General features: G+C 43.8%; 1 long non-coding RNA gene across 2 annotated transcripts in view; it reads left to right on the forward strand.

The window, feature by feature from the left end:
• LOC138685374 (uncharacterized) overlaps window positions 1–18,725 on the forward strand; it is a 94,389-nt gene extending 75,664 nt beyond the window's left edge. Inside the window, exons 3-4 of one of the 2 annotated variants that reach the window (XR_011324597.1) lie at window positions 10,484–13,417; window positions 16,670–18,725. This is a non-coding gene — a long non-coding RNA (uncharacterized lncRNA). Of the gene's footprint in view, window positions 1–10,483; window positions 15,752–16,669 lie in introns of those variants that run through there. The other variant, XR_011324596.1, reaches the window with a different exon arrangement.
• The last annotated feature ends 375 nt before the right edge of the window (window positions 18,726–19,100 follow it).

The following is a 19,100-nucleotide window of genomic DNA, read 5'->3' on the forward strand; positions in this document are numbered from 1 at the left end:
AGGAAAGGCACCTTTTCCCTTTCCAGAAAGTCACGTTATTTACACAGAAAAGGATCAGAAAATAATGGCTGGGGGAGTAAATAGCTGCTCAGAGTAATTTTCTGATGGAAGGAAAACAAAGCGGTGATATATTTGTTCTCATCTCACTCGGAACAGATTGTGCGCAACAAGAGTTTTCTCATTCACTTCTGCATTCTGCAATATTTATTGTCATGCCTTTTTAACATGGTTTAAGCAAAAAAATGCTCTACCAGGGAGCTTGTCTGTAACCTTTGGACCTCGTAGAATAACCTTAAATTAGTGCAGTGAGAAGACTAAAAATAAGAATAGCTTTTGTTTGCTCAAAACTGATCTGGCCCCTAAGATGACACGAGCCCAGCAGATCTCCCCTTTTCAGGAAAACTGTGGCAGGAGCATGCTCACCCATGGAAAGGCAATATTAAGTGTGCTCGTATGTAGACGATCGTCTCAAAGCCAGGTCCGATGCTGCATAGTGTTTTGCATAACAGAGCAGTATTCTCACATGGTAAGGTGGTAAGAACCTACCCCCCCTCGAGCCCTATAGATGGATAAACCTCAGTTTACCCCCAGACCTCTGCAGAAATCCTATGGCATATGCACCAGCGGGATTAATAACAGAGGATGAAGTGGGCAGGTGAAATGCGCTGCCTCCCCCTTTCATCCACGCCGGTCACAGTCCTAATGTTATTTGCCTATGTTTGCGTGGAGAAAGGGATGCTACAAAACAGTGGCTTGCGTTTTTCTTTCCCCCAAATGTTAGTCTCAGATGAAAGAAAAAGAAATGTTTCTGCAGGGAGAGGGATTAGGGTTGGTAGGACACCATGCTAACAGCCCTACGTGGACTTTTTAAAAGCTGGGCTGTGTTACTGGCCTAATGGATTGGTGTGGTTTAGTCTTCAAATGGGTATTTAGAGAACGGTTTAAATGTGAATAACTGAGCGATACCTTATTAAAACCAACTGCCTGAGAGAATTATAAATTCACAGCTCATTCAAATAAGAAAGGAAAGCCCATGACATTTCCTTAAGGAGTAATGATAGTCTGCAGTGTCAATATGGCTTTGGTATACACACATTAAAATGCTCGTAAGCGTGAGTCTCTATTTATGGGGTAATGGCATGCAAAATTCAGCTGGATATTTAAATGGAACATATTTCCTCTTTCATAATTGCAGCATTGGCGAGAACTAATTTAATTATTTTTTGCCTCTAATTTAATATTCAGCAAACTATTTTATTTTCTCAAACATTGTAAAAAAGGATTTTCTCCCTGACTTAGACTTTGTTTGCTAAGTTTCATGGCTGCAGTATGTAAATTTTATGTCTGAATTAAAAAACCCAACACTTAAAAATAGAAGTCGTAATAGACACACACTGAACTTAAACTACAGTGGTGTTATAGCCATGTGGATGTGGCACCATAATTATAGTTTAAAAAGCAATTAAGATAAAAGCCAGTACAAAGAGATCAGCCAAATATCAAGAGACTAAATTCTAAGCAAAACAAATCTCTAACTTCAAGCTAAACAAACTTTTGGTGGTCCATGTTCTCAACATTTTAATATTCATATACAGACATGCAAACATACAGAGTGTTTGGGCTTCAAAAATGTTCCTTTAGCAGCAAACTGAGTTCAAAACCTCTTAAAGCTTTTCAGGAAAAAATTCATAATGGAGATCTCAAAACATTTTGGGGCAGTTAAGCTGTGCTTTGCGGTCCTCATGGTTGACTCCTGTGTTGGGGTCAAATTGCTTGTCCCCTCTCACGTGGGACCAGGTTCTGAAATTTGGCTCCTCTTGGAGGTATGTTGGGCAGCGCCGCTGTGCTGCTGCTGGAAAGCTTGGCAAAGATTTGGGCTGTTTTCTGGGGAAATACTGAGAGGTGCCTGAATTAACCTTCTATGCAGTCTATAATGCACTAGCAGGTTCTAGGTTGTATGTAAACATAAATATAGGAATACACATGTATACATATGGTATAAATGTTTACATTATACTTGTGGCACACAGACACATGTGTGAACAGATACATTTGCACATAAATTCAATATATTCATGTAGATATGCCGTCCTGGACATATATGGATAAGAACTATATGCATTTCACCCTGACATCCCTTTTTATTCCTTTTCCGTATCAATTTCTATTACAAACCCATTCATAGATTGCAAACCTAGCTAAAACAGACTGTAGAAGACAATTATAACCCTACTTTATGCTTTTTGAGCCTACAACAACCCTACATGATTTAATATCTTGCTGGATTGCTAATAAATGGTAGACTTTCCAATAGGAAAGTGTAGATTTCTATTCAATTCTGTAGGCAGACTGATTACAGAATCGAATACAGAATTACAAAGCACAAACTGACTTCTGATGTATTCAGTTTTATGGGAATTTTCCATAGGGGAATACATTATGTCTTAACTAATGTTTTGCCTTAAAACATAAGTTTTGCTGAACCAATTAAATCAACCAACTAATCTTGCACATGAAACATTAAACAAGAATGAAGTGTCTGCAATTAGCAAATAGCTTTGATGTGACTAAATATCTATCTCTATGCATCACCAATGTTGTGGGTTTAAGTCCCAGATGATGTTAGACATGCTGAATGTAAATGTTTGCTGTCTATATGTTTCCAACCAGCTGAGTCTTGGAGCAGCAACACTGCTGGGTTCATAGAGATGGAAAACCAGATGCCCATTGCTGTTACTAGGAAAAGGCCAGTTTGCGTTAGAACATGAATAAAAAAAGATAAAAGAAAGAAAGAAAGCACTGACATGGCATTGCACTGAACAGGCAGCCAAAAAGCACCACAGTTAATGCCCCCCAAAAGCAAGATATTTTTTTAAAACAGAAATATTCTTTAAAAGCTAGGCTAGAAGGTGAAAAAAGAAGTATGAATAACATGACAGTCCAAAAGTAATATGTGGCATAGAGCAGCCCAACTCCACTGACTGGGGAGCAAAACCCCCGCAGCCGGTGCAACGCCTCCCTCCTGGGCAGCAGTGATTTCGGGAACCTGATACTCAGAGTTTTAGAAACTTTAGAGGCATGAGAAGTTGTGTGCGGAGGCGTGGCCTGGTAATTGCTCACCTTTTTTTTGTGCAAACACAAAAACACCGCCCCGGCCAGGTTGCTTGGGAAGTACCGATGTGTGTGGGAGCAGGTGTGGATGCTGGCGGGGCCCTGATGGGAATGCGGCGTGGGAAAGGCGGGACACGCAGCACAGCCCCAGCACGTTTGGGTCAGCCTGACAGCTGAAGAAGCACTTCTGTTCAGGGAAATTATTTAGACCTCAAACTCTTTGACACTGGGACTTTCTTCTCGCTCCATGTTTGTACAATATTCAGCATGGTGAGGTCAGGCTCCAGACTCTTCTTTCGTATTTTTGATTTTTTTTTTTAAGATTTTGGTGAATGTAATGGTTTTGCTGTTTTTTTTTCCAGGGAGAAACTGAGACCTTCAGAAGTTGCTCATGAGATGGGCATCCCTTGTAGTTACAGCTAAGGAAGGGTCAGGCTCAAACACCCAGCCCGATTCAGGCAGCAGAAAGACACAAATATGGGTCTCCCCAAGCAGCTGAGAATGCTGATTATCAGACTACTGCCTTGGAGGCAGAGCTCCCCCAACCCAGCCTAGAAGTGCCATTTATTTTGTATAAATAATTCAATATTCACTAGATGTGAGAGATGCTTGAGGCTGTAGAGGTCAAGGAGAAACTGAGCAGGACCCATCTCTGAAGACCACCAATGAGCTATTTTGATACCACGATGTGAGGCATTACAGTTCAATCCTTTGGGTGAAGTGAGGAGCAAACTTGAACTGTGAAATGGGGTTGGTATTACTTTGGTGCAAGAACTAGTAGCTGAACTATGTATGCAGGGGTGGAAAAAGAAAAGCGATGTTGGAAGGACACAATCTATTTTAAGAATCAACCATCACAAAATAAATAAACTCACGGTCTAGAAAATGGTGAACCTTGCAGTTTAATAAAAAAAAATCAATTATAAGGATAACAAATATTAATAAGAAATAATTGTTTCCTCTAAATGTCAAAAGTGACTGAGTGAGTTCTCTGTAGTGAGAAAACTTGTACTTTCTCCAACACATATGGGTGATTTTCATTGAACAGTGGAAATCCAACTAAGCAAAGAGGTGCAGAGATGCACGCTTTTCCCCTCGCATCTGAACTTCTTGTTATCACATTGACAATTACTATTTTGTGTCTCCTGAAGATCAGAAGGTGACTTGCAAAGAAGAATTAATCAGGCATTGCAACACCTCAGAGGGGTTGATATTAGCAGGCACATTTTGCAAAAAGGGGAAAAGGATTCCCAGAGGCTGTGTATGACATCCCATCAGCGTGACCAACAGCACCCCCCCAGCCGCTTCATTGTATGCACTACACATTTAACAATAATTTTACAGGAGGGATGTTACAAAACACTGGTGTAATCGCTGCATTCCTCCTTCTCCTTCCCTTCCAAAGTCTGCCTTCAGAAACAGGTTTTGGCCATTGTACACATTTATCAGATAGCGCCGAGCAGCCTAACGTTGCCACTACATGGGGAAGAGGTGGTGATGGGGAATAGCCATTACATGTGTGTGGGCACTGTGATAATTTTCTTGATTTCAGATGTTTTGCTAGTTATGATAAAAATTAAAACAATTACAAGTGGTAAAAATGAATGTATCTGAGACAGTATTTTGTAGACTGGCGTATCTCCAAAAAATCAGCAAAGGTGAGTGGTGCGAATAAGACAACTCCCGCTCCTGCAGCATTGCTGTAGGTGTTTGGAGAAGATGCCTCAAAGGGCAGGAGACAGCCTGAATAATTCACCCCAAGGAGACTGAGGCTTGCTGCTCTCTTCCTACTTAAGTTAAAAATAATGTTTCCCTTCTCATTGCTGTCTTGCCTGAACGTGGTAGGCTCCAGAGGTGCTATGCTCCAGCTACAGGGTGACGATGAAGGAGGTGACAGCTTGGACATGCCTGCTCCAGCATGGAGAAGGGAGTCAGTCCTCTTCCTCGCCAAGATGAAGCCAAGCGAAGAAGGAACTGGGGACCAACAGACACAGGACCAGGGCTTTCACCTCGGATGAAATGTCAGGCTCAAGTCCCTGCCAAAGGGTCAACACGTTATACCACGTGAAAGAGCTACAAAAGCAGAGGTGCCCTCAGACCAGAAAACCTTGTTGCGGAGTAGGATTGGGTCAGTCCTGCTGGTTTTAGGCACTCGGATGAGACCCCTATGTCTAGAGCCGGGTTCGCCGACCAGACGTGGCTGACGTTGCACGCCAGGCACCGGCACGAGGTGCTTGGGGTTGCACCCCAACTCAGTGGCAGGCACCTTGAGTAGTTATACGTCTCCCACCACCCCATTGCCCTCATGTTCCACCGCACCCTGGCCCCAGCCTGCTCACCAACGAGGTCAAAAGTTTCTAAGGCAACCTGCCAGACGGATGGTGCAACTGCGTAGCCGGTGCTTCCTCAGGGAAGCAGGCTGAAATGGCAGGAATATGTACAGAATATGATGCCTCATTAGTTAACATCAAAAATTCCTCTGAAATAATCATTTTTAACTCATTGCCAATTAAATTAAATTAATATATGCCTGTAGTAACATTTGGGTCTCCAGGAAGAATTGGTGTTCAATTAAAAGAGAAGCCAAACACCATTAAAATAGAAATGTACAGTAAGTGCGGTTGAATTCCACCTGTTCATTCCAGATGTTTGCAGTGATTCACACATCTAAAGCTCAGTAAATAGAGCTAATGATGGTTCAGAATATCTTAATACCAATTGCTGCATCACTTAAAAACAGAGCTGCTTAAACTGGGTTAGAAGGCATGCTGCTAAAAACTCTGTAGGGATAACACTGCCCTTGTGGCATACTACAGCTTGAATTTGCTTGAGGATCCAAGACTCAAGAAATTCTCTAGGGATCTGCCTTGGATTCCCGGTTTAGCAAAGGGAAGAATCTGTGGATTAATAAGAAGAACAGAAAATGGAGTACAAAAAGAAAGATGGCTCCTATGAATGCGAAGCGCAGCCCTCCTACATATATGCCGAGAAGTCAAATATCAGCTGGCATTATCTGTGTTTGCTGCTTTTTATGCCATGGGCAAGTATTGTGCCCCATATGCATGTCCATGCAAAGGCAGCTGCTCTCACAGCATGTTTACATTTATGCATGGGGAAGCTAAATTTCTCCTCTTTTGTAGACGCTCTGACTTTAAAGTCTCTGGGTAATTTATTTATCACCGTCATTGCTCATTGCTACACTTGCACAATTCCTTAACGGGGCAGCATCGCAGAGCTAGAGATCTAAAGACCACGCTTTTCCTTGCATGGGAATGGTTCACAATGGTTGAAGATCATGCTCTGAGCTGCCAACAAATTAGGACTTGTGGAAATCCTCTGCAATTAAAGGAAAACAATTCAAAGAAGATCTTTTCCCAGCCTGGGAACTAATGAAGTTGGCATTGCTACAGAATGGTGCCCCAAGTCCCCAGTCCCTTCCCCACATACCTTTTGTGCTGAAGCTTCCTTTTGTGTTCCCCACAAGTTCAGCATGGATGTTCCCAGTTGGCAAATTCCACATTTATAAGAATTGAGTATCTCCGAGATCTTGTGCCCCTCCAGCAGTTTGGTTGTAATTGGGCCACAGATTTTAAAGCTGCAGGTCTTGGAGGAAGAAGGCATGGGTCAGCATTGTTTTTGGAAATGAGGCTTGTACTTGGGGTCAGAGATGAGTTTTGATGACCCACCAGGAGATATAATTTCCAGAGCAGAGGACTTTCCACTTACAAAGCCTTGCCCACTCTTCAGGCTTTGGGGAGCAGTTGTAGAGTGAGTCCTAGCCAGTTTAACATGTTTCTCCTGGACCTATTGCCCCCAGGAGTCTAACTGGGTACTGCAAAGCCTGGGGTAGGAACCCCAGGCACACCTGATGTCCTCTGGTAATCAATGAGCATCTCAGGCGTACAAGTATTTTGTGGTCCGCAGTTCCTGACTTAATGCATATGGATTGTCCCTTGAAATATAGCCAAGAAAGACATAACTCCAAGATGGCAGCAATCTCAAGGGTCATCGAAACAATAACCACAGGCTCCTCTTTATAGTAACTCCCTCCGTTTGTAGTGGAAGAATCTCAATGCTCAAAGCCGGAGGACACCAGGATGCAGGACCAGGAGGATTTCATGAGGCTACCTCATCCACCCCCTGCCTTAAGGCAGGATTAGGGCTAGCTAACTACTCCTGACAGATATTTGTCTAACCTGCTCTTAAAACCCATCCACAAGGTCCTTTGACCCTCTGCTCAGTGCTCCTGTTAATTCAGCACTTTCCTTAGTGAAAAATAAGAATATGAGAGTGGGAAAGTACGGACTGTAGCTGCCCCTCTCTGTAAGGACACTCAAAATATGTTCATCACTGCCTTGGGAAGAGAAAAGGCTATTTTCTCATCACAATTTCTTGTGTGCTCCTGGCCACGTTCCTGCGGGGACAACCCAGGGCCGGCCACGAAGCTCTGCGCTGGGTGGCACTTGGTGGGACCTGCTGGGAATACGCCGGGCAGAGTGGAGCTGGCAGCGGGAATGCTGCTCCAGCTGAAGCAGAGGGTTGTGTTCCCTTGCCTTCCTCTGCCTCTGCTCCCTTGCAGGCACAGTGTTTCCGCAGGCTGTGCACAGGGACCATTTGGGCATTAATTAATAGGATTATTTTCTTATGAATTCCTTCTTCCTTTTTCCATAGGATGCTTTATGAGAGCGGTAGGTTTGATTTCACTTTGGTAAACTGCCAGGGCTGCGTTTGCAGGGCTAGGGATGTGACGATAGTTATGGCCACCCCGTTAATACTGTCCGATATGGGGCACATTCTCAAATTAGGAGAAACACAGGATGATATGTTACCATTCCCCTCAGCTCATACATGGAGATACATCCATTACTATAACACATCTCCCACACGTTGAGAATGTCCCCATGCACTGGATATTCCCTGGGGAAAGCAAGACAGGATCCCAGCATCATGCCTGGAGGGTGGTTTGGGTGCGCTAACTTTTCCCCTCAAGTAGGATTTTCCTGAAAACCAGGGTTTGAAAACATCAGTTGTGTGGAGAAGGAGCAGCTCAAGCCAAGGAGGCACTGAGTACCTTTGCTACCGCTCTCATCTCAATCTCTTTTCTTCATTATTGTAATACAGCCTTTCATGTGATTTCTCTATGTAACCGATAATGTTCTTGAGCTTGCATTTCACAGGAAAGGTTATTTTTGAAAAGAATAAAGAAAATCCTTATCAACCTACACGCTTGTTGTAGGAATGCCAACTCTCTTATAAGTGCAGGCCCATCCATTCCTTTATTTTGATGTAAAAAAAATCTCCTGGCCTGCAACTACAACATGTAAGAGGTATTGCAAGCAGAACTTGATCTCATCTCACTCTGAAGACAGCAGGGCCTTTCTCCCTCAGAATAAATCTCAAACAAACCCCCCTCCTGCGCCTGGCTTTACTGGCAGCTTCAGCAACAAGAGATAAACTTCAACCTACATTTCTTTTCCAAGCTTAGTTGTTCAAGACTTCCCCCCCCGCCCACCTGCTTCGATCCCCTGCAAGAAGAATTCTCCAAATGATATTGTGGCTGGGGAAAACTGAATAGCCCTTCTGGTACAACGCAGTGATACCACGGCAACTTCTGCAGGTCTCAGGGGATTTCATAGAGCGTGCCTCAGAAAAAGAGCTCTCCCCCAAAGGGGTCTTTGAATCTGTCGCCCATTATAAGCACATCTTGCAGAAATGAAAGAGGGAATGGCAAAAACTGGTGCCTAGAAAACTCTTTTCCTCACCCTGGAGCATTTGGACCAATTGCTAAGCTCTAAGAAAGGCAAACCAGTCTGGTATTCTGACCATTCACAAATGTCTAGGAGTCCCTCTCCTTTTTTATGATCATCAGAAGATGGAGAAGGGGATCACGGCTCTCAAATATTCATTCAGAACAGATGCCTCCCACTGACAAAATCACATTCCTGGGACAAATGAGCTTCCACACAGTGTGAAGTGTTTTAAATAACTGAAGAAAGCCTCTATTTTCTTACTTTCTCAGAAAATACAGCATCAAATTAATCTCAAGGTCAGTGGGGGGATCCAGGTGTGGTACGGTAAAGACCGTTCACCAGAAACTTCACGTGGCAAAGTCTGCCCTGGAGGAAGATGAAACGAATGGAAAAGGGGGCTGGGGGGTGGCCATGACTTATTGCTACGGAGCCGTGCTGTCAACCCATAGCAAAGGTAGTGTGGCAAGTGGGAAAAATGCAAAACCTGCTGAAGGGACGAGACATAGATTTTCTGTAATTAGCAGCTGACGCCCATTGATTTTTGAAACAGCGACTCTTTAAAATAAAACAGGTTGCACAATGGTCACGCTGGCCTGGAGAAACACGCCTGAGCTCCGGGGTCTGCTTCAGTAACAGATAACAGTGACACCACCGCGGCGTTCAGCAGCATTGACATGTGTATGCAATGGAGCGGGGACTGCATCTAAAACCCCTTTCTACTTCAGACCAATTTGTGTAAATAAACGCAAACATTTCTAAGGCTTGATTGACTGAAGTCAGTGAGAAGGTCTCTGCTGACTCCACTGGGCTCCAGATAAGGTTCTTCAGTTCAGTAGCTTCCAAAATGCATCTGCTTTTCTGATTTAGTGCTATTGTTTGATGCAGGTCAAAACCAAATGAGCCTTAATTAGCTTCAAACTGAGTTCCCATGTTTACAATGTACTGGTGTATATTTCTACTTAATTCAGGTATATACATCGTCAGTCATCTGTGAACTCTGGCTTCTCTTAAAATACCTGCTTGTCTCGGTCTCTTGCTAACTGCAATGCCATATTTCTAAATTCTCGTATAATCAAAGGTACACTAAAAATAGAGGAAATTCTTGTATATCAGGACAAGAAAAAAAATGCACACAACTTCTTTGCTCACTGATGCAACCAAAACACCCAGGAGTTATTATAATGTGCATTCCCCTGACAGAGACTTTTATTTCATGCAAATTACTATGATTAAGATTCGAATACTTTTTTTCCATTTTCGCACATTACTTAATCAATGTGAAGTACTGTGTAAAAATTGCATCTCTTCATAACAGTGATTTTGACCAAGTCAAGTGTTGCTGCTAGAATCCTAATCCAGACTTGTGATTCAATTATCATTTTGAGACTTTCTAAATTCAAATTAAGTTTACCAAAAAAAAAGTTAATATCAATATGGATCATTTGTAGGTTTTATCAAAATAGCTTCCTGTTGCAAGGGAATGTAAAACATGTTGGATTCTTTCTGTTTCATTTACTTCTTTAACTTAACATGAAAAATATACAGTGCTGCATGGAATCTGAGCATTAAAATGTATACCTTGGGACACTTCTTGTTCATATTGCATTGTTTATATTTTATAGGCAGCCACCCTGAGAGCTTACGAGAATATTTAAGCTCTGGATGTGGGCATCTGATTGAAGAAATCACATTACCACAACTTCATGAGTTACTGTTCATCAGCAGAGCCCCAGAAACTCACTGCTACCTCATAACCCAAAGTAGGTGTCTGCTTCAGTCCTTAGAGCTGCAACTACCTCAAATAACAGGTAAAACCCGTGTCTGTTAAAAACCTCCCTCCTCTTGGTGATCTACTTTAAAATTTGGATGGGGTATGCATGTACACAGCGCAAGTTGCCCATGACCTGCTATAACCTCGTGGATTCCATTTGTGTGCCCATGAGTCAGGCTGGCTATTTCGGTCATGGGTTTTGGGGGGATAAACTCACTGTGGGCTGTTCATGGATGTTAAGGTCAGCAATAACTATGACATTGGTCTGGCCTCTTACATACTGATGCAATTTGGCATTGAAATTCCTTTCTCAAAGCCAGCAATGCTGGTAACAAATATTTTGGGGGAAAAAACCCCAGCTACTCAACATAAAGAATCCAATCAGTGGAGAAGTTGCTACATCCCTTGGCCCCAGAGATAACGCAATCTATTGTGGAGAGCATTAGCCTGGAATTCGTAATGTAAAGCCTCTAGATTTCAGAGGCTACTAGAAAATTACATTTTCATTAATGTTTTGACTAATTATTCTCTCACAGCCACGTAGAAAGGTTACCTGGTCTCTTAAATGTGGTATGCATCTAGTATGCTAGCAATTTTCCTTCCTTTTCATTCCTCACAGGACAGAAATTAGACATTGTCATTCCATATTATTTGTGACATGTTGACATTATAATTTAAAAGGATGCAGCAGTTCTGAACAGCTGGAGAGTAATCCTGAACAATCCTTGACAGTTTCCTTTGGAGGATGAATGCCCCTCCCTGGAGAACTGCACAGTCTCTTATTTTAAACTAACAGCTAATTTTAGACAGTTTGCCCTCTTAGAAATGCATGCCACAGAGACTTCTCTATATGGTGAACAGCAGTGACCAGAGATAAGCACCCACACAGAAAAAGAGAGAGCTCTAAAATAGATTTTTTTCTCTTCTAAGAAACATGACTTGTTTGCTGTATTGCCTGATGGAGCCAAAGAGAGACTCTCATTGCTGGTGCTCTCTGAGACAGCCCTCCCTCGTGCTGTGCTGAGCCGAAAGCTTCATGGATGCCGCAGACGCTGTGGGATTGCTGTGGTTTACTTCTCCTCAGAGACCCGGGGGAACTGGTTTAAGCAGAAGGGATTTTTCCCTCCCCTCCCCACCCAACAGGTTTGGCACACTGTGCTGGAAACCTCTTGCTCCTGGAAGGGAGCAGGATGCAATCTGCAGCAGGGTCATGCAGCACCTCCGTCTCTCAAAGGGCTTGGATGCAATGCCATCAAGCGATGGGGGGGCACGAGCCAGCAAACACCTCGTGGAAGATGGAAACCCGCTTCATATGGCTTTGCCTTGTGGGTTGTTGAGAGAAAGGAGAAGGCTGGGACCTGGACATCTCCTCCAGACATCTGGCCAGGAGGAGGGGAAGCTGCTGTGCCTGTCGAACAGAGCCCCACTTCTCCTGCCCTTCTGCAGCTATGGTCTAGCCTTGAGGACAGGTTCAAACACTCCCTACCAATGAGTGCTTGTGTCTTTAGCCAGAAATGCCTTGACTTCTTTTTCTTTCTTTCTTTCTTTCTTTTTTCTTCCTTTTTTTTTTTCCCCAAAAGTCCTGACTTCACATCATCACGCTGCTGGGACATCCCCGGCAAAGGTATGTTGCTTGCAGATCAGACATCAGGCAGGTGACCCATTCACCAAGTCTGTTGGGTGATTTGGGTTCAGGTTAAGGGTAGACAAAACCTGCTGAAATTATTATTGTTTTATTGTGTGTCATGTAGTCATCGCAAGGACAAGCAAGAAGCACAAGAGAAGTGGTTCTCTCTTGTCACAGGAGCTAACACAGAAGGGGAGCTCTCCTGAAAAGCTGGTTCATGCTCTGCAGTTCTTGTCTGTCCTGGGTACAAGAGCAAGAGCAAAGAAGTGCTGAAGGGACAAACCCTTTTGTGCCATGGACTGAGCAAAAGCCCCTGTGTTCTAATAGGTGCAAGGCTGGGTCAGACCTGATTTGTGCCCAACCACATATTTCACAGATTTGCAGCAGACGTTAGTGTGGTCAATCTGGTCACTGACAATTGAATCCCACTTCACTGGGACCACTGAAAGGCATCACACTAGCTCTGATGGGGCTTTGGTCCAGTCTTTAATCTGTACAAGGTTTTTTTCCATGCTGCACATCTCCTCTGGGGAACAGTCTGTCTTTTCTGAACAGGAACTGCAGCTGGTTGCAGAATAAAAATGTCTGGAGTTGGGCTATGCTGGATATTGTGCCCTGTGAAGTCAAGGGGAAACTCATCACTGGTTTCAAGGACAACAGCTTGAGGTCTCTTCTTCAGCTGTCATTCAGGAGTTTGCCTCCTGGTTCCTACCAGTTAAATATTTCTATCAAACAAGGACAGTGCTCCAAAGAGGAAAGTCTGACAGAAAAAAAACCCCAAACCAAACAGAAGAGTTCCTGGTTCTCATTTCTCTAATTAAAAAGACGCCCCTCAACTCTAAAAGCTCAAATCTGGGTGTATTACTTTTCAAGAAGAGAATACTACCCTTGCAGAGTTTAGAGCAGCAAGCTTAAAAATCCTGGTTTTGGACTGAGGTCATTTTAAAAACAATTTCACTTCATTTACCCCGTAGTTGGAGGAGGCAATAAGCCATGCAAAAGAAAACCCTGTGAATGTAAAGAGACTGAGCGGACTGATACAAATCCACCTCTGCCAGATCTGTGTTGAGAGGACTTGGTCACAAGAGTAATGCTGTTCCTGTGAAGAAGCATTTCCAAGCTCCAGCCCTCACTATAGCATGTGGAGTAGCTGAACAGGTAATACCCAACATTGTGCCTTGGGGCCCGCGGGGATGGGAGATGAAGCTGTTCGAACACTTGTCTGTGTGCAGGCACTCGAGTGAATATATAAAGTGTGTGTGCCAGAGCTGAAGGGCTTACAGGACTCAGGTGTTTGCACCTGATAAAAAGCCAGGACAAGTGTTGTGGGAGCGTGGGAGACTGAAGAGGAGAAGTCAAGACTCGATCTCTTTCCCTGAATGATTCATTGCCCTAAAAAACAGCATCTGAACTGTATTACTGTATTTTTCAATGAGGACCATGTCCCCCCTACTAAGAGAGGACCCCAAGAGCAATTCCCCTGAACGTGGGAACAATGGAGACAGTGGAGCCAAATAATTTTCCTAGGTCCTTCCAAACTTGTTCTCAAGCAGTTGCTAGAAATGCGAGCTCAGCCCGTTACCTCTCCAGAAAGAATAAAATACAATAAAATGGCTTAGCAGAGTTTTTAAACCCTGATATCCCTATTGATTTTCCATGGAAAGACGACAGTGATGAATAGTAACAGTGCAATGCCCTCAGGTTGGTTTTCTTGTGCTGAGATGCAGAATGTATCTAAACAAGTCTAGTTTTACTAGAAATTCTCCTCTGGAGCACAAGTGACCCCTGTCCATCATGGTCCCTCAGATCAGCTCACTACCCCATTACCCTCTCCATCATGGCTCTAAGTATGGAGTTGATGCAAGTCTGTTTAATAACCTGGAATGTGACCCAGGAAAAATGGGGGAAAACCATGACCAAGCTGAGGGCTGGGTGAGTCTTGCAAGCTCTGCTTTTTGAATGAGGTTCAGATCCTCTCCTAATTTCACACAGGTCTTTGCAAAACGTTCCTGGGACAGCCTGATGGGGAGAAATTAAGGGCATCGGGTGGAAGAAGGAGTGGTGGGAAGCATAAGAAAACTCCTGCCTGAGAGCTCCTGAACCACGGCATGGTCTGAGCTTGTCCAGCAGATCTCCTGGGACTTCATTCCACCCTGTCATCCAGCAAAGGGAGGCCTCTTGGAACCAGTAGACCCTGAGGGTGATTAGCAGAGCAGATTGCTGATGTGAGGCTTGTTCCTGCAGTGTCTAATGTCTGTATGTGCAATTAGAGCCAGGGACAATTCTGGCCCCAAATAGCTGCCTCCCAACCAAGGCTGGTACTACTTGGGAAGGAAATATCTGTACCGCTCTGTAGTTCCCCAGGGATGGAGCTGTCTTTATCTGTGAAAAAGGCTCCTAACACGCCTTTGAAATTCAAAGTCCTCTCCTGACTTGCTTCATCCACTGGCAACAGAAGCCATCCCTTCCAGGATAGAAAGAAAAACAAAACCCCCTCCTTATTTTCTTTCCCCCTCGCACATTTTCAATTAAAATAGATTTGTGCAAGCTATACTGAATGCGCCGCAAATCTCTTTGCATGGTTAAAGTTGATTAATTTGGGTTGGAAGTGAAAATTAAAAAATGGCAGCCTCTCTTGGGCCTTGCGGATGATGGAGCACAAACAGAGATGCCTGAGCTGGTTCTGCCTTGAGGAGGACCGCCTCTTTCACCTTGGGTTAAACACTCAAGAGCAGAGCTGGGTTTTGGGGGGAGGGGGTTGGCCTGAAAATAATATGTATATAATCCTCAAGATAATCAATTTCTTACAGATGCTTTGTAAACTTTCGTGTTCAAGAGCGCAAGCCATAGTACTTTCTAAATCCCTAGGGGTTGTACTTGATATCCATTTATTATTTCCTAATGCTATTCAATCTTTTTTTCCCCCTGTTTTTTTGAAGCTTGCAGCAATAAGCCTGAGACTTACGTCGGCAGTCGCCACCGCTTCTGCCATTCTGCAGTGAACTTTGTGCGTGTTTTCATATTCCTTTTCTTACACTCCTGATAAAAGCATTATCAGGGAAATTCAAAAGCAAGCAGAAAACTGGCATAGCTAATTTAGGCTAATTAGTATGGCAGAAGCTGAGTCTTGTACTTCAGAGGTTCCCATGCCCTCCCATGTCTCCACCTGATCGCCTTGTCCAGCAGCAAACCCAGGAGGCAGCTCCAATTATATCATAACCTCTTCAAACACCAAGCCACTCAAGCTAATTTTATCCTATTAAACAGACTGAAGGATTCAGAAGAAAGGTTCTCCCCCAAAAGCTTCAATTACCAGTGTCCCTGATTACCATCTTTACAATCCTATATGCTACAGTTAAATACTTTTTTGCTTAGTGTTGCTTTCTTGATTTAGATGAAAAGCGAGTATTAAGAGCATGTCTTTTCAACTCAAGCAAGTGACATTCATAAAAAAAAAAAAGGAACCTCTCTTGTTATTAGCATGTTTAATCAAAGTCAAGTTTAGAACCGTTCAAAGACAGTGTAATTGGGGAAATGTAAACATCCCGTCGCATCCGGTGGCATTTAAAGCAGCCACAGGTAACTGCCAATAACAGCAGCGATGGCCAAAAGTATTAGATCTAGAGGAAAAAAATATATAAAGAAAACAGCAGGATCTCCTGAAGCAAGGAAATGTCAAAGGGTGTTTGAATTAAATCTCATGTCACTAATCAGGAATAAAGACAGAAAATAGCCTCTAAGGTATTGAGCTGGTTCATCCTTCCTCGCACCGATACGCAGTAGACGTTGGCCTTGACCATTCAGTCACGCCTGGCCAAACGCAGTCACCTGGGTCACAGATATGCCTGGGCTAAGAGCAGCACATAACCTTTGCTCCCTGTGGCCCAGTCTTGATGGTGGCCTCGAGCCTTCACTCTCCATCCCCACGACGCTCCTTCTCCGCCAGCCTTACCGGCGGGAGGTGGGAGCTCACTGGGGAACCACCTTTTGTCATTTTGCTGGTCAGTGCCTTCTGCGAGGGGGCTGCAATCTTGGCTGATGACTCCAGGTGCTGCTGTAATTCAAATAATAATTGTAGGATCCAGGTTATTATTTTTAACAACAGAGAGGGAAATGGCAAGAATATATGTCATCTGAGCATCAGATTAACCCTCTCCTGAACACTGAACCTGGGAGAAGTTCAGGTGGTGGCGGTACCTGTTAGGACAGCATTTATATGGAAACAACACGAGGATATCGATCACCTGGGAAATTCAGTAGCCCAAGTCGTAGCAAAAACACATCTCGCTTTTCTTAAAAGGAATTTGTTCTTTGCCTTCCCCAAATAGACTGATTTTGCTTATTCCTCTTCTTCCAAGACAGTAACTGTTTTAAACATGCTTATGACTTAATATTTTTGTTTTCTTTCAGCATCATCCCAACTTGCGAGCTCCCAGTCCATCATGAGCTGGAGGTATTTGGGGGTTGGATTTCACTTCTGATCCACTCATCCTTGCAGCTGAAAATGAGCATTTTTCTTTCTCTCTAGAAACAAACAAACAAACAATTTCTGTCATTTAACAGAAATTGAATGAGTTTCACCCAATTGCCCGCTCTTTGGGTGATATGGAAGTGCTATTGTCTGCAGACAATGATTCTCATGCAAATGAAACAACAGCTAAACAAGAATCCTCCCTATCTCTGTTTGGGCCAATTTTCTTAGCGTTTCAGCAAAGCTTAATCTGTTGGCAGAAGTGTTTAGGCCCATTAACAGCTAAAGTCACAGAGTCCACAACTCACCCAGCTGACAGTAAACAAGGAATTTGAGGAATGGCCTTTAAACAATGGCTAAGCCACAAACCATTTTGTCATCAAATGCTGTGAAAGGCATATAGGCTGATGATTTTCTTCCTTGGGTTACAGCGATTTGAAAAACCAGCTTCCCTCCCCTGAGTCCCCAGCGCCCTCCAGGCTTGGGTTACAGATGTTTTATTTGCCTTTCCAGCCCTACAGCTGTGGGATAGGTTATGCAGGTGTGCTCTCGACAAATGAGTCATTCCAGGGCTTCGTATTATTTATTTGTATTGACCGTCTGGGAGGCCAGGGCCCCCCTGTGCTCTGCACTGCCCAAACACAGGACAACGCGATGCTCCGCGCCCCACAGGGCAGATTCCTGGATTTAATTTTGTTCGGGGAATACTGCGCCCAGGTCCTTCCCTAAGGTTGTCATGGACAAAAAGAGAAAATTTACCCTGGGGGACAGAAATAAATGGTCATTGCTAAATAAAATAAATTGCTAAATAAAACCCATAAAGCTTGCATCTCGTCAGCAGGGCTGGGATGGGGAGGAGTTGTGTGGATGCTGGGGCTGCTCGCCCCACCGCGTTTCTCAGTTGGAAGCTCTACTGGGTAGTGCCAAAAGAAGTCCCTTTGCACCCCACTGCCTGAATGGCACCCAAATTTATCCCCTCCCCCTGAGGAAAGAAGCACAGCCAAAGTGATGGCAGACAGTTGCAACCCAAAAAAGGACGTGGACAACTTTTTACCTGGAGTCATTTGGAAAAGAGAACTCTGAAAACTCATGATGCCAATTTTGCCTCCCATGTGCTTTTCCCAAGCGGAGCTAGAGTGTGCATCTAGCAAAGAACTGAAGAGCAGCACGTTACAGACCCTGCCGTTGTGTCCTTCTCATAGTGGAGGGCAGGAGAAAGTGGCACACCATCATATCCCACCCAAATTGTCCTCGCCTGCTCTTTTGCCAGAAAGCAGTGGAGAAACCAGAAGCAAAGGCAAAGACCGCGGCTCAAGATAATCTTCCTTCAGACCTGTCCCAATGACCATCAAAGGCAACAGACTGAACAAATCAGTGCTAGCACTGAAGGCCCATTCCCAGATAAACCGTGAGTGCTAAACCAGGTTTCTGATATCTTTTTCTCTACTGGTTCTCCCCAGGAGAAACCAAAGAACAGGGAGAAGAAGAGAGGAGTGAGGAGCAGAGCAGGTTATGAGATGCTCTTCGGCTCCATATGCAGATATCCCATACTTTGACCGGTTCAGGCTGCATCCGAACTATATTGCATCCACCAGTGCCAGGAGGGATCCCCATTAGATTGAGGGGGACAGTTGGCTGTGCCAGCAATGCAGCGTTAGGCACCAGCCTGCAGCCAGCTGCATGGCAGGACTCTTCATTCCCAGCTCTGGACTGTCCACATTTCACTTCTCCACCTCTGGCATTCATTGCCATTAATGGCAGATGAAAACAAGAGGTTATTTTAGTATGGTGACATCTGGGCAACAGTTTGGCAGTTCTTCTCCCTGACTTTGGTATAGATTGGTTCCAAGTTTTCAACCAAAACATGTTTTCCCCAGTAAATTAGTTCTGTAACAGCCAAGATTCTGGGGTTTGTTGGAATGTAACTGAAATGAACCAAAAATTTAAAAAAAAAATAGATTTTTGTTTTTAAAAGTAAAATAAGAATGCTTGTGGCCAAACATTTTTGCCCTTTGAGGTACCATTTTTTAAAATAAATGCTACAGTGTTTCACGGCAATTTTTAAAAATGAAAACTGGTCTCAGTCACTCTATTAAATGCTGTTATTCCTCCGTGCCAACCTTGTTTCACTTATATCTTTAGACCATCACGGTTACAGTGACACTGTTGCTAACTGCTAATTAAATGTGGGAGGAAAGAAGGTTGCGAGGCATTTTTACAGATGGAAATTGGGAACACCTCTGGTGATGGCAGGACCAAGCTATAGGGGTGAGATCAGAAATTAATTTTTCCATAGATCCTTCCATATAATTCTCAGTAACATGGTGCCATGTACTCACACCCACGTGAAGAGATGGCTGTTGGGTGCAG

This window comes from Haliaeetus albicilla, chromosome 5 (assembly GCF_947461875.1).
Source record: "Haliaeetus albicilla chromosome 5, bHalAlb1.1, whole genome shotgun sequence".
In the NCBI taxonomy this organism is placed as follows: Eukaryota; Metazoa; Chordata; class Aves; order Accipitriformes; family Accipitridae; genus Haliaeetus; species Haliaeetus albicilla.